At 39.7% G+C, this 13,828-nt stretch overlaps 1 protein-coding gene across 3 annotated transcripts in view; it reads right to left on the bottom strand.

Annotated features, from left to right (window-relative positions):
• Positions 1-13,828, bottom strand: part of dnm3a (dynamin 3a) — a 240,778-nt gene that overhangs the window by 226,193 nt on the left and 757 nt on the right. The window lies entirely within an intron of this gene.

Genomic DNA, 13,828 nt, shown 5'->3' with positions numbered 1-13,828 from the left:
GCTTAGCCCACATACTATCCATCACCAAGACCCCTTATGTACATCTCCACAACACTTGCCACCTTCACTCCTATCTCATGTATAACAGTTTCTCTATTGATGAAACCCTTATACATGCATTTGTCACCTTCAGTCTCAACTCTCCATAAACTCCAATTTGTCTAAAGCTCTGCTGCATGTATCCTATTCTGTAATGCAGTCCTGCTTGTCCATCAACTCTCATCCTCACTGATCTACAATATATTGCAGTCACCTAATGTATTAAATTCAGAATCCTTGTCCTTATCTTTAAATCTCTCCTTGGCCTTGCCCTACTCAATCTCTGCAAATTCCTCCATCCCTAAACCCCCTCATACATTGTAATCCTTTGATTCTGGCCTTCTGTGCACCCCACCATTATTGGCAAAGCCTTTACCTGCTTTTTCCTACTCATTGGAATGCACTCCCTAACTCTTTCCACCTCACTCTCCTCCTTCAAAAGCCTTCTCAAAACCTATCACTTTGACCAAGCTTTCGGTCACCCCTCTTGATCTCTCCTTTCCTGACAGCATTTATTTTCCTTTGTTATTTGTGAAGCACCTTGGGGCATTCTTTAACTTAAGGGAACTATATACATGCAGGTTGATGCCTTCAGATTGGTGTGTTTAAGCTCTTGGATTAGTCGCCAAGCTCCTGCTACTGTCTTGCAGAAGCAAGCAGTATAAGACAAATGATTCCCTTTCAGCGTGAACTTGTTTAATAGTTTAGTCTGTTATGAACTGTCTTGCGTGACTGATATTATGGCAGAAATTGCTGGGAAAAGAATGGCGAACTCAACAGCCCTCACCGTTGTTAGTGGCAAAATCAAGGTGCAAGATCCGGCATTTGCGCATGCGCAGCGTAACACGGAAATCCGGAATTTGTTCCTAGTAGTTCGCTGCCGAAATGACAGCTACGAATTAAAAGATATATCGCCGGCTGCAATCAGCGAAATCATTGAAAAAGTGACAACTTGCTCATCTACCTAACTGGAAAGTAACTAAAATCGCCACAAAACAGGTATGCTTTAAAATACCAGGTCTATACTAAGTTTTAATAGCATGATAAGTTTTAATGACTGCCAAACAACTAAAAATTAACTTTTAAAAATTTATTCTCATTACTTCTTATAATAGTTTTTGGTCATTAATTTTTTTTAAACATAATTTTTTTTAAAACTTTTCCCTTCTGTCTCTTATTATTCGATTATTTCTTACCCTTTTATTCCCCCTCCATCTATAACTGTTTTTACAATGATTTTAATGTTGTACCTTTCACTTTCTAGATTAAACATTCCAGCCTGCAGAAACAGTTCCACAGCTTGTCAAAAATGCTGCAATCTGATTGGTCAAGGGGAGTGTGTGATCCTCTCGTTTCTCCCAGGGGTCCTGGCTTCGCTTGAACTGATGCTGGGCTCTTCTCTGCTTCCTAGTCAAGGAATTGCACCCAGTAAAGACCACGGTAAGTTAGTCTGTTAGTACAAATCTATGCTCATCTGCCCACTGTTGGTTCTCCGCTCCAAGCAATTTCTGGGCTATTATCTATCTCCTGAAGTGACAGGAGACATGGTGGATTCCAGTTTTCTAAGACAGAATTATTTGCCCTGCAGCAAGCTATACACACATGGTTAAATTACAAGTCTTAGGGAATGTGGGCTCATTTTTGGAAGTGGCTTTTTGCACTGAGAACAACTACTAGGAGCAAACCCAAATCTCAACATTCTGCTCAGGTCAATGGTTACACAATAAAACATTAACCATGTATCATTTATCTACCTGCCACACTTATTTGATTAATATTGGGCACAATATATTAGATATCAGAATGGCAAGAAAATATTAGTGGCAACTTTCGAATAATACATAATCTACCGCACAGACTATTGCCATGTCTCAAACTCGCCAATAGATTTTTTATTATTAGCAGCATTCCATCAGCCATTACATTGTCAGCATCTCCACTCCAGTTCTGTTGTGCATACAGCAAAAGTATCTTGGAACCAGAACATCTGTTCAAGCAACACAAAGATTCTCTGACACAAGCCTACTGGTTTAGGGAAAGCTTTACTTCTCCTGACTGCATTGCACTTAGTCAAAATACATAGTCAAACATTGTCAAAAAGCAAACTACTACTATGACAGAAAAGAATTGAACTAGTTTCATTTTTCATCATTTTTAAATTTCTATATGGAAGCATGTTATTAAAAACTAACAATTACAAAAGGGGCTTTCTGAGCTGTGGAATGATGCAAGGGCTTTTTTTCCCTAATTTTAAATACTTGTTTCCATTCAAGTGTCTTTAGCCTCTATAATTTGATACATAGTTTCCTGTTTTTTGTCCATTTAGTTGGTAGGTTTGCAAATATTGAGGTCTAAGTATGATTTTCATTAAAAACGTGGCCTATAAAAAGCCAATTTTTAAAAAATTAAACAGGCAAAAATGTAATGTTTTTGCCAGTTGTTCAGCTGACACACATGGCTGAATATTTAACTTTTGTTTAATGACTCCTCTACAACTTCTCACATATACCATTTACAAAAACAAGCATGAATAAATCTCATTCTGATTAAGACAGCATGAGATAACAAGTAAAGCCGAACGTTCTATGCACAAACTAAGCTGTTACAATTTGTACTTTTTTGCTAAAATACATTGGTCCTCAAGTTTGATTTCACTGAACATTTGTACTGTATCTTTTTCTCCATTTTACCCACTCTTATTTTAGGCTTCCACCACCATATTCTATACTTTAGTCATGATGTGGAGATGCCGGTGATGGACTGGGGTTGACAAATGTAAAGAATCTTACAACACCAGGTTATAGTCCAACAATTTTATTTGAAAATCACAAGCTTTCGGAGGCTTTCTCCTTCGTCAGGTGAATGTGGGAATCCTTGAACGTTTCGCATTTATATTCAGAGAACAATATTTGGTGATTACAGATAATCTTTAGTAGTTTTATGAAATGGTTTTCCGTTGTAAAATGATTTACAAATAAGAAAATGTGCAAGAGACCCTTCCTGAAAATAAGGAATGGTAAGATAGATTAAGAGGTTCAGCATTCTTACATGCCATTTATACACACACTCACGTGAACCCAAAGACCTACCAGATTAAACCAAATCATTTCAACTTCAGTTTCTTGGATCCATCAGCCCAATCTTCCACTGACAGAGGTTAGTTGGTCACCTCTCTTGGCCCATGCCACCCCACTCTCCTCTTTTTGTACTATTCCTTTTTCCCTTTTTAATTATCACAGGCTCAAGAAACTATGGAACAGAGGCACATCTTGACTCAGAGGCACCCTACAGTACAATTTTAATTTGACATTGTTAATTTATCGAAATATAGTTCCTTTTGAATCCCCTAACTCTCTATGCCCAGTCAGTTGGTTGCCATGTGAAAATATCCACCTTGAAAATTTGTTTTTACTCTGTAGACAAAATAGTAAGATTCGATTTTGGAACTCATTCTTCAGGGTCAAAATGAACCAAGTGAACTCAGGGTCAAACTCATCTGCACAAATGAAACTGTTGTCCTAAGATAAATAAGTCCAGGCTCACGCAGTAATGGTCATTTAGGCAAGACACCAAAAGGCTACAGGTTCCTCAGAACCATATCCCAGCATGAGTCAGCAACTTCACAGAAGTGGAGAAAAGTGCTTCGACTTTTTTTAAAAATCAGTTACTTCTTTTGTTCCTTCTCATTATGGTACTGAAGGCCTATTTTCCTCTGAAATGCAGCAAAATAAATTCTTCAAAATAGTTCAAAGCAACATTCTACTGATGCAAACTCGAAGAAATAAATATAGCCTATGTGAGAATAGGATTAGTGACAATGTAATTATTCTGTACCTTCTTCCACTCTGCCCAGAAGGTTTTCACCACTATCCTCTAGAAAAGCCTATGTTTTGCTCAAATTTATTTTAACGTTTTCTATGTTGCACAATACCAATATCACCTTGTTAGAGTGCTGTCAAGTGAGGCAATGTGGAAAAAGGCCCCAGATGCTAAATGGTTCACTTTGAATAATGCAATTCCAAATATTACTACTCTAATCAGGTGTAAAAACCAATAAAAACTGTACTTATAAATTCCTTTACTTTTACCCTACATAAAATTATTTCCATGTCTCTCAAACTCCACTTGAATTCACTTCATTATTGAATCCATTAAAAAGTCACGTATTAATGTTTTTTTCAAATCAAAATTGGTATTTAAGTTGCACATATTACCATGAACTGGATTCCTTCCCACACTGAAGCCCACAGTAGCTACAGTTTCACCCAAGTGAAGATTATACTAATATGTTCTATGGATTTGCACTACCTCTAGAGCTTATTCCACATCACAGTAGATGTTGCACGACCCATTTCATGATTAGATATCTTGTGCTTAAGAACAAAGATAATGATGTCTGATCAAACGGATTTGTAACCTTGTTCGAGATACTATAAACGTAGTACAGTAACATATGCAAGATCATGGATAAAAAGTTCTACACTGCAAGACGTCTTTACAAAACCAAAAACTCTAGAGGATCCTGAGTACATGGGGCTGTGTTTACACAACCTCTCATGGAATTCAAGGCCAGCTATAATGAGAATAAAAAAATTGATGCAAGACGATTGACCTAGGATAGATATCTAATTCAAAAGAAAAATAACTCTACTCACAGCTCACACCAAGGTAGTAAAACAAAAATCAATTATGTTGTTAACAAAACTAGCTGGTGGAACATAGTGCACAAACAAATTATGCCAAGACATCCAGTTTTACCCAATCTCTGTTTTAGCGGAAAAATACAATTCATTAACCAACCTCAGACACTACCAAATATACTATCAAGGGCAACACATGAACAAAACTTGAACTTGGAGAAAGGAAACGTCATTCAAAAAAATACACAATTTCAACTTCCATGACTACAGCACCCATAGCTAAGATGATACCGGGGCTTAGAGGGTTAAATTATGAAGACAGGTTGCATAAACTTGGCTTGTATTCCCTTGAGTATAGGAAATTAAGGGGTGATCTGATCGAGGTGTTTAAAATGTTAAAAAGGATTTGATATGGTAGATTGGAGAAGCTATTTCCTCTGGTGAGGGAAATCAAGAACATGGGGAAATAATTTTAAAATTAGAGCTAGGCCATTCAGGAGCAAAATCAGGAAGCACTTTTTCACACAAAGGGTAGTAGATATTTGGTACTCTCGCCCCCAAAAGGCTGTGGATGCTTGGACAATTGGAGATTAATACGGAGATAGATAGATTTTTGTTAGGTGAGGGTATCAAGGGATTTGGATTAAGGACAGGAAAATGGAGTTGAGGTGCAGATCAACCATGATCTAACTGAATGGCCTACTCCTGATCCTAAATGTTCCTAAACATACATCACCTTGCTTCCCTCTGATCAATTATATTAATCAATGCAACTGAGAAAAAAATTGTGCCTATCCCTATACCATACACTACCTAGGAAACACCAGACTGCACATAAGAACCAAACTTGTGTTCCTATAGTCTGCCCTGGTAGGTTAAAAGGAAATGTTCCAACATTTGTTTAAGTATATGGATTTCTACAAAAAATCTGCCCAAATACAGATTTTACTTCCATTTACAAATTTAAGCATATTGCTCCTTTAATATCAGGTTAACAAATAGGGAATTACTCACTTCAACACCCCAACCTGAACCCCACTCAACTTGTACTACTTCACTCATTTTTGTCAGTGTCAAAATGGGAAAATTATCCAACTTAAGTCAACATTCTTGATTAAGTGTTTAGGTCTGGACATCAGGAAACCGCAGGCTTCCTCATAATTGAGATCAGTGAAAATGCAGTTGCTGAAAATGGAGTCAAGGTATTTGTGTGCACGTAATGGATGACTACTTACAACAAAGTGCATTCAAAGAGCACCAAGTATTTTATATTCTAATGCATGCTGCAGTTGTGTAGGCAGTCAGCAACAGAAGCACTGCTTTCAGTGCAAAATAAAAAGCAAACTAATTACAAAATACATAGTGTTACATTTACAGCTTTCAGTCACTTTATGCACAGTATCTCTGAAATAATTCAAATAACTATCCACTTAGTTCTAGTCCCCTGCCCTTTTCCTATACCAGCTTAATTTTTTTCTTTTTAAAATATTTATGAACTTCCTTTTTAAGAGCTATTACAGATTTTGCTTCCACCACCTGTTTCCGGTTGGGTATTCCATGCCCCGACGACCCTTCGCATTAAAGAAAAAATGTTCCAATCGCTCCCTTCGTTCTTTTGAATATCTCAAATTTATGCCCTGTAGTTACTGATTCACTGACCAGTGGAAGTAGACTGTCTCTATTTACCTTATCAAAACCCTTCATAATTTTGAACACCTATCATAAGTCCTCAAACTTCTCTGCATTAATGAAAAGAGTCACTCTCATTACTAAAGCCCCTCATTCTTCGTAGTATCCTAGAGAATCTCTTCCAAATCCTTTCAGTAAAGCCAAAACTCTAGGGATTACAATCTTAGCGTAACACTTACTGCTCCTCACTACAGCTCCATATGTTCAGCAGTTGATGCAGAAAGGTTAAGATACACAATCTGCTTTACTAAACTGACTCAATATCTGGGAGGTATAGAGATGAGCATAACCAGCAAAATTGAAAGCTTTGATTTTTGAACATAGTTACACACTGACCAAAAACAATTCACAAACCAAACATTTAAACTGGCTCCAGAGCAACTTGGATTATAGTTGGAATGAAAAACACTAACCCTCAATTTGCGGACGACACCAAATTTGGGGGGGGGGGTTGTAGTTAATACAAAGGAAGGATGCGTCAAAATTCAAGAGGACATTAATAAACTTGCAGAATGGGCATGTAATTGGCAAATGAATTTCAATATAGATAAGTGTGAGGTGGTGCATTTTCATGGGAAGAATGAGGCCACATACTGCTTGGATAAGAGTCTAAACGGGATAGAGGAGCAAAGGGTTCTAGAGGTACAGATGCACAAATCACAAAGTATCAATGTAGGTTAATAAGGCCATAAAAAAGGCAAATTAAGCACTAGGGGTCAATTCTAGAGGGATAGAATTGAAAAGCAAAGAAGTTATGTTAACATGTATAGAACCTTGATTAGACCACACGGAGTACTGTACACAGTTCTGGTCTCCATATTATAGAAAGGATGTAGAGGCATTGGAGAAGGTGCAAAAAAGATTCACAAGGATGACACCAGAACAGAGAGGATATTCTTATCAGGAAAGGGTGAACAGGCTGGGTTCTTTTCTCCAGAAAAGAGAAAGCTGATGGGTGACCTGATCGGGTAGACGTAGAGAAAATGTTTCCACGTGGTTGGGGGTGGGGGAGTCCAAAACTAGAGGTCATAAATATAAAATAGTTGCTAATAAATCCAATAGTGAATTTAGGTGAAACTTCTTTATCCAGAGTGATTTTTTTGGTGATTTGTATATTCTGAGACCTGGCAGGTAACACCTGTCTGTCTGCACACTGATTGCCTTGGCAACGGGCAGTTGAAAAAACTGTCTGTAATCACCAAGCATTGTTCTGTGAATTATAAATGCGATTTCATTTCGAGGATTTCATTTTCACATCGTTCACCTGACGAAGGAGGAAGCCTCCGAAAGCTTGTGAATTTAAAATAAAATTGCTGGACTATAACTTGGTGTTGTAAAATTGTTTACAATTATCCAGAGTGGTTAGAACGTGGAACGCACTACCACAAGGAGTAGTTGAGGCAAATAGCACTGATGCATTTAAGAGGAAGCTAGATAAGCAGATGAGGGAGAAAGGAATAGAAGGGTATCCTGATAGGGGTAGATGAAGCAGGGTGAAGGCTCATGTGGAGCGTAAACGCCAGCATAGACCAGTTGGGCTGAATGGCCTGTTTCTGTGCTGCAGTTTTGATTTAATTAGGAAAGTTTAAAATGGCTGCAAGATATCTCTAGAGAGAGGCTAGCAGCAGCTCATGACACAAACTGGAGTGTTAATATATCTCAAGAAAATGAACAAAGCATAAAAAGTCTTAATTTGAACTCAGTTAATTACTGAACAATTCAATATTTTCCATAACAAATGACTGAATTATCAGGAGCAAACTGTGCAGAAAGTTAATTTTCTTAAAATAATTTAAGCATAGTGTAAACACAATACGCAATAGCTAGTGATGAAGCGGGACAAATATCCACTTACGTGACTGACTAGTTCTACTGATAAAAAAAATCAACTTCAGTTTGTGCCAAAATGTTATCCAATAACTTGAATTAAACAATTCAAAGAGAATTTAGTGCTAAATCATTAAATTCAGATAATATGAATTAAGCAACTGTCAATTATGGATAACTGTATAGTATGATGGTCACAGGTGAGTTATTTACTCAGCCTAATTTGACATCTGTACTTTAACAGTTTTTGTATATATTTTCTTCTGCACAATTTTGCAGAGACCATTTTCTAAATGCTCGAGTGTCTGCTGCGTTATTCTCATCCAGTGAACTTCTAAGTTATCTTCAATTCTTCAAGGTTATAATGCAAAACAGAGCCAACAATTAAGGATGCTTGAGAGTGAACCGATCTCAAGTCAAAAGGAATGCGCCTCTTTTGGGGTTATAAATTTAGCCTAACTCAGATTGGGCTCTTAATCAAAATGAGTACTTTCTCTGAGAAAATTTCTAATGGTCCTACCTTCTGCTAGTACCCGCCAACTAAGGATCCTGCAAGTCAAACTTTATTCCCAAGAAATGTTTAAATGCAAAACCTGTACAAAATATCATCTCCACCTGAATTAATATTTTCTGCAACTAACAAATTTCCATCAAAATAAATGATCAGTTTAGCATCTCAATACAAGTACTGTACACGTGAGGAAAGCAGCCAGAGTTGCATAAACAGCTAGTTTAGTTATTGATTGATTCCTGCACTTTTATCTATCACCAAATTGTTAAAATTGTGATCACTGCTTGTTTGTAGAGAGAGTTCACACTGTAATAAAATATGCAAATACTTGGGAATCCAACCAAAAAGTAATATTTTCAATCTGAAGGATAGAATTTATAGAATTAAGGCTACACACAAACAGATTCAACTAAAGTACATTTGCAAGGGAAATAAAGAAATAAAATCAGTACTTTTGCTCCCTATTCAATTAAGTAGAAGATATTGTAACAATTACCGAAGAGGGAGGTGTAATTTAACTTTCGAATGCCAACAGCTTATGTAATTGTCCTGAACCAGTCGATTAAATGCAAGCCGTTGGTTACCTTCTAGGTTGTCTATTATTCAACATGCAATGCAATATAGACAAATGTACTTTGTCTTGCATTTTTTTCAGCCAATAAGAACTGCAAATTTATCAGAGCATAATGATGACACCATCCAACGTGTCGTGTAGCACTACCATCGTGCTAAAATGGGACAGATTCAGAACAAATCTAGCAGCTCAAAACTGGACATCCATGAGGTGCTGTGGGCCATCAACAGCAGAATTGTATTCCAGCACAATCTGTAACCTCATGGACCAGCATATTCCTCACTCTACCATTACCAACAAGCCAAGGGATCAACCCTGGTTCAATGAGGAATGTAGAGGAGCATGCCAGGAGCAGCACCAGGCGTCCCTAAAAATGAGGTGCCAACCTGGTGAAGCTACAACACAGGACTACATGTGTGAACAGCAGAAGCAACATGCTACAGACAAGAGCTAAGCGAATCCGCAACCAACGGATCAGATCAAAGCTCTGCAGTCCTGCCAGATCCAGTCATGAATGGTGGTGGACAATTAAACAGCTAACGGAAGGATAAGGCTCTGTGAACATCCCCATCTTCAATGATGGCAGAGTCCAGCATGTCAGTGCAAAAGACAAGGCTAAAGCGTTTGCAACCATCTTCAGCCAGAAGTGCCGAGTGGATGATCCATCTCGGCCTCCTCCCGATATCCCCACCATCACAGAAGTCAGTCTTCAGCCAATTCAATTCACTCCACGTGATATCAAGAAATAGCTGAGTGCACTGGATACAGCAAAAGCTATGGGCCCCGACAACATCCCGGCTGTAGTGCTGAAGACTTGTGCTCCAGAAATAGCCGCGCCTCTAGCCAAGCTATTACAGTACAGGTACAACAATGGACCTACCTGACAATGTGGAAAATTGCCCAGGTATGTCCTGTCCCCAAAAAGCAGGACAAATCCAATCCGGCCAATTACCGCCCCATCAATCTACTCTCAATCATCAGCGAGTTAATACTCGGTGTCATCGACAGTGCTATCAAGCAGCACTTACTCACCAATAATCTGCTCACCAACACTCAGTTTGGGTTCCGCCTGAACCACTCGGCTCCAGACCTCATTACAGCCTTGGACAAAAGAGCTGAATTCCAGAGGTGAGGCGAGAGTGACTGCCCTTGACATCAAGGCAGCATTTGACCGAGTGTGGCACCAAGCAGCCCTAGTAAAATTGAAGTCAGGGGGAAAACACTCCATTGGCTGGAGTCATACCGAGCACAAAAGGAAGATGGTAGTGGCTGTTGGAGGCCAATCATCTCAGCCCCAGGACATTGCTGCAGGAGTTCCTCAGGGCAGTGTCCCAGGCCCAACCATCTTCAGCTGCTTCATCAATGACCTTCCCTCCATCATAAGGTCAGAAGTGGGAATGTTCGCTGATAATTGCACAGTGTTCAGTTCCATTCGCAACCCCTCAGATAACGAAGTAGTCTGTGCCCGCATGCAGCAAGACCTGGACAACATCCAGGCTTGGGCTTCTAAGTGACAAGTAACATTCACGTCAGACAAGTGCCAGGCAATGACCATCTTCAACAAGAGAGTCTAACCACCTCCCCTTGACATTCAACTGCATTAACATCACCGAATCCCACACCATCAACATCCTGGAGGTCACCATTGACCAGAAAGTTAACTGGACCAGCCACATAAATATTGTGGCTTCAAGAGCAAGTCAGACGCTGGGTATTCTGCAGTGAGTGACTCACCAAAGCCTTTCCACCATCTACAAGGCACAAGTCAGGAGTGTGATGGAATACTCTCCACTTGCCTGGATAGGTGCAGCTCCAACAAGAAGCTCGCCGCCATCCAGGACAAAACAGCCCGCTTGATTGGCACCCCATCCACCACCCTAAATATTTACTCCCATCACCCCCGGCACACTGTGGCTGCAGTGTGTACCATGGAATGCAGCAACTCGCCAAAGCTTCTTCGACAGCACTTCCAAAAACCACGACCTCTACCACCTAGAAGGACAAAGGCAGCAGGGACGTGGGAACACCACCTGCACGTTCCCCTCCAAGTCACACACCATCCCAACTTGGAAATATAGCACCGTTCCTTCATTGTTGCTGGGTCAAAATCCTGGAACTCCCTACCTAACAGCACTGTGGGAGAACCTTCACTACACTGACTGCAGGGGTTCAAGGGTGGCTCACCACCACCTTCTCAAGGGCAATTAGGGATGGGCAATAAATGCTGGCCTTGCCAGCAACACCCACATCCCATAAACGAATTAAAAAAATTAGGGTGTTGTAAGTTTGTGCCTCTAATCACACATCTGTTACATGGGAGTCCTTGCAGTCTCTCTCACACAGACTTCTGAATTACTAACATTTTCCTCATTCGTTCATCCCAACACGTTGTTGACGATTTTTCATAATAGAACGGGTAAAGGCTGTTCGTATTGTACAAAATCAATTGCAGGGATATTAAGAATAAAAGGGAAACGGCTTCACTGATTTGGTTTTTATTTGTGCATAAACAGTTTGCCCAAATCCAATGCATGATCACACACATCAATTTCACTCAGAGTATTTATCAACCACCACAATCAAATATTATCTGTCATCTTATTCTATGAACTGAATACTCAAAAGAAGTGTTAATCAAGACTTTCAATATTTTAAAACAAGGGAGTTTAGCAATTTAGAAAAGTACTAAAAATACAAAAGCGAGAGTAGTGAGCCTCAGGAATATGTTGCTGGCTGGTATGATGGGTGCTGACTCTCCGCATGCCATCAAAAGGGAACTGCTTTTGACTGGGGCAGAGATTGCCTTATATAGAAGGCAAGTGTCTTTGTAGATAACACTTGGTCATTGTGATCTCCTGGACTGGATTCGATCACCTGAAGGGGTCAGAGAGGAATTTTCCTGACTATTTTTTCCCCTTATTGGCCCTGGGTTTTTTCTTTTTTTTTGCCTCTCCCATGGCTGCAGGGGGATGGAGGGGGGGGGGGGGGCAAGAGAGACAAGTGTCTCATCGTGATGCTCCAGCCATCATGATGTGTGGGGCAGGCTTGATGGACCAGCTGGTCTTTTCCTGCCCGTGATTTCATATGTTTGTATGTTAAATCACTACTGATACGTATTTTACTTTTACATTACATTTCTACTCATCCAGGCTGTTCCAGGCAGTGCACCGGTGGCCAATGAACATTAGGAGAAGGGTAGCAAATTGTATTTTAAAAAGCTGGTTAGAAGGAAAGAGACAGAAGCAGTTACGGCCAATTTTTGGGCACCACACTACAGCAAGGATGTTGAGGCAACAGAGGAGATACAGCACAGATTCACTAAGATGCTGCCTAGTATGAGGAAGTACAAATATGAAGGAAGGCTTGAAAAATTGGGGCTGTTGGAACAGAGTATTCGATAGAGGTGTTTAAAATTATGACAGGTCAGGAAAGGATAGATAGAAAACAGACCGTTTCCAGCGGCTGAGGGGACATATACATATAAGATTAAATACAAGTGATTTAGAATTAGGACAGGGAGCAGGAGAAACTTTTTTTTAAAAAAAAAGAGTTGTAAGGATGTGAAATGCAGTACCAGAGCTAGTGATTAAGGCAGAGACCATGTCAACACTCTAGCGAGTCTCCTCCACCACTGAAACGCTGATCCCCTCTAATCGGCTGGCACAGACACGATGGGCCGAATGGCCTCCTTCTGTGCTGTAAATTTCTATGATTCTCTCCAATCCTGAAACCTTCAGCCATCTTTTTCTTACCTCAAAACATTCCTGCTTGAATGCCCTCCTGAATAACTCCCTATGCAAATTCCAAGTTGTTGAAAGCTCCAATGCCTGCATCCTGGATCTAGTCCACCCTTCACTCCTCTCCTTGTCGCCCATATTCCAATGTTACAGAATTCACAACTTTTGTCCTCTTTAAAATCCTCCACAACCTCATCCCACTCAATCTCTGCAAACCCCATTCCTTGTTCGGACTCTAGACTTCTATGCATCTCTCTTGCCTCCCCTCCCAAGCACTCCTCACTTGATGTTACTTCTCTCCTCACCCTTCTGACTGCCTTTGGCCAACACTCCTGAATCCTCCACTACTCAGTACATTTTACCTATTTGAAACTGCTTGGAACATGTTATTTTAGAAGGTGCTAAACAAATGCAAGTTGTTGTTGCTGCAGTAGTCTCTATCTCCATTAGTCTTTGTTTCCCCACACCGAAGCTCCTTGATTTTCTTTCTAACCACATCTCATTGCACCTTTAAATATTTAATTTCACTTATCCCTATGTTGAATAGCATCAATGTTAAGAGATCTAATGGCAAGCCCAAACAATTCCACATTTAGTTTTCACTGCATTACCATTATTTTCTGTATCTCTTATTCTGTACTAGATGTACTGATGTGCCTGCAGAACATGCTCCAGGATTGTTTATTTTAATTACAACACAAAAACTGACAAAATGTTCTTAGTAAAATTTGAAATAAGTGGAAAACACAAGTTTAAAAACTCCAGACATGCCACTGTTTTACTCCACTGAATTCATATTTTCCATTGCAGT

Source organism: Heptranchias perlo, chromosome 9 (genome assembly GCF_035084215.1).
Source record: "Heptranchias perlo isolate sHepPer1 chromosome 9, sHepPer1.hap1, whole genome shotgun sequence".
NCBI lineage: Eukaryota > Metazoa > Chordata > Chondrichthyes > Hexanchiformes > Hexanchidae > Heptranchias > Heptranchias perlo.
This window is presented reverse-complemented; position numbering and strand designations above follow the sequence as displayed.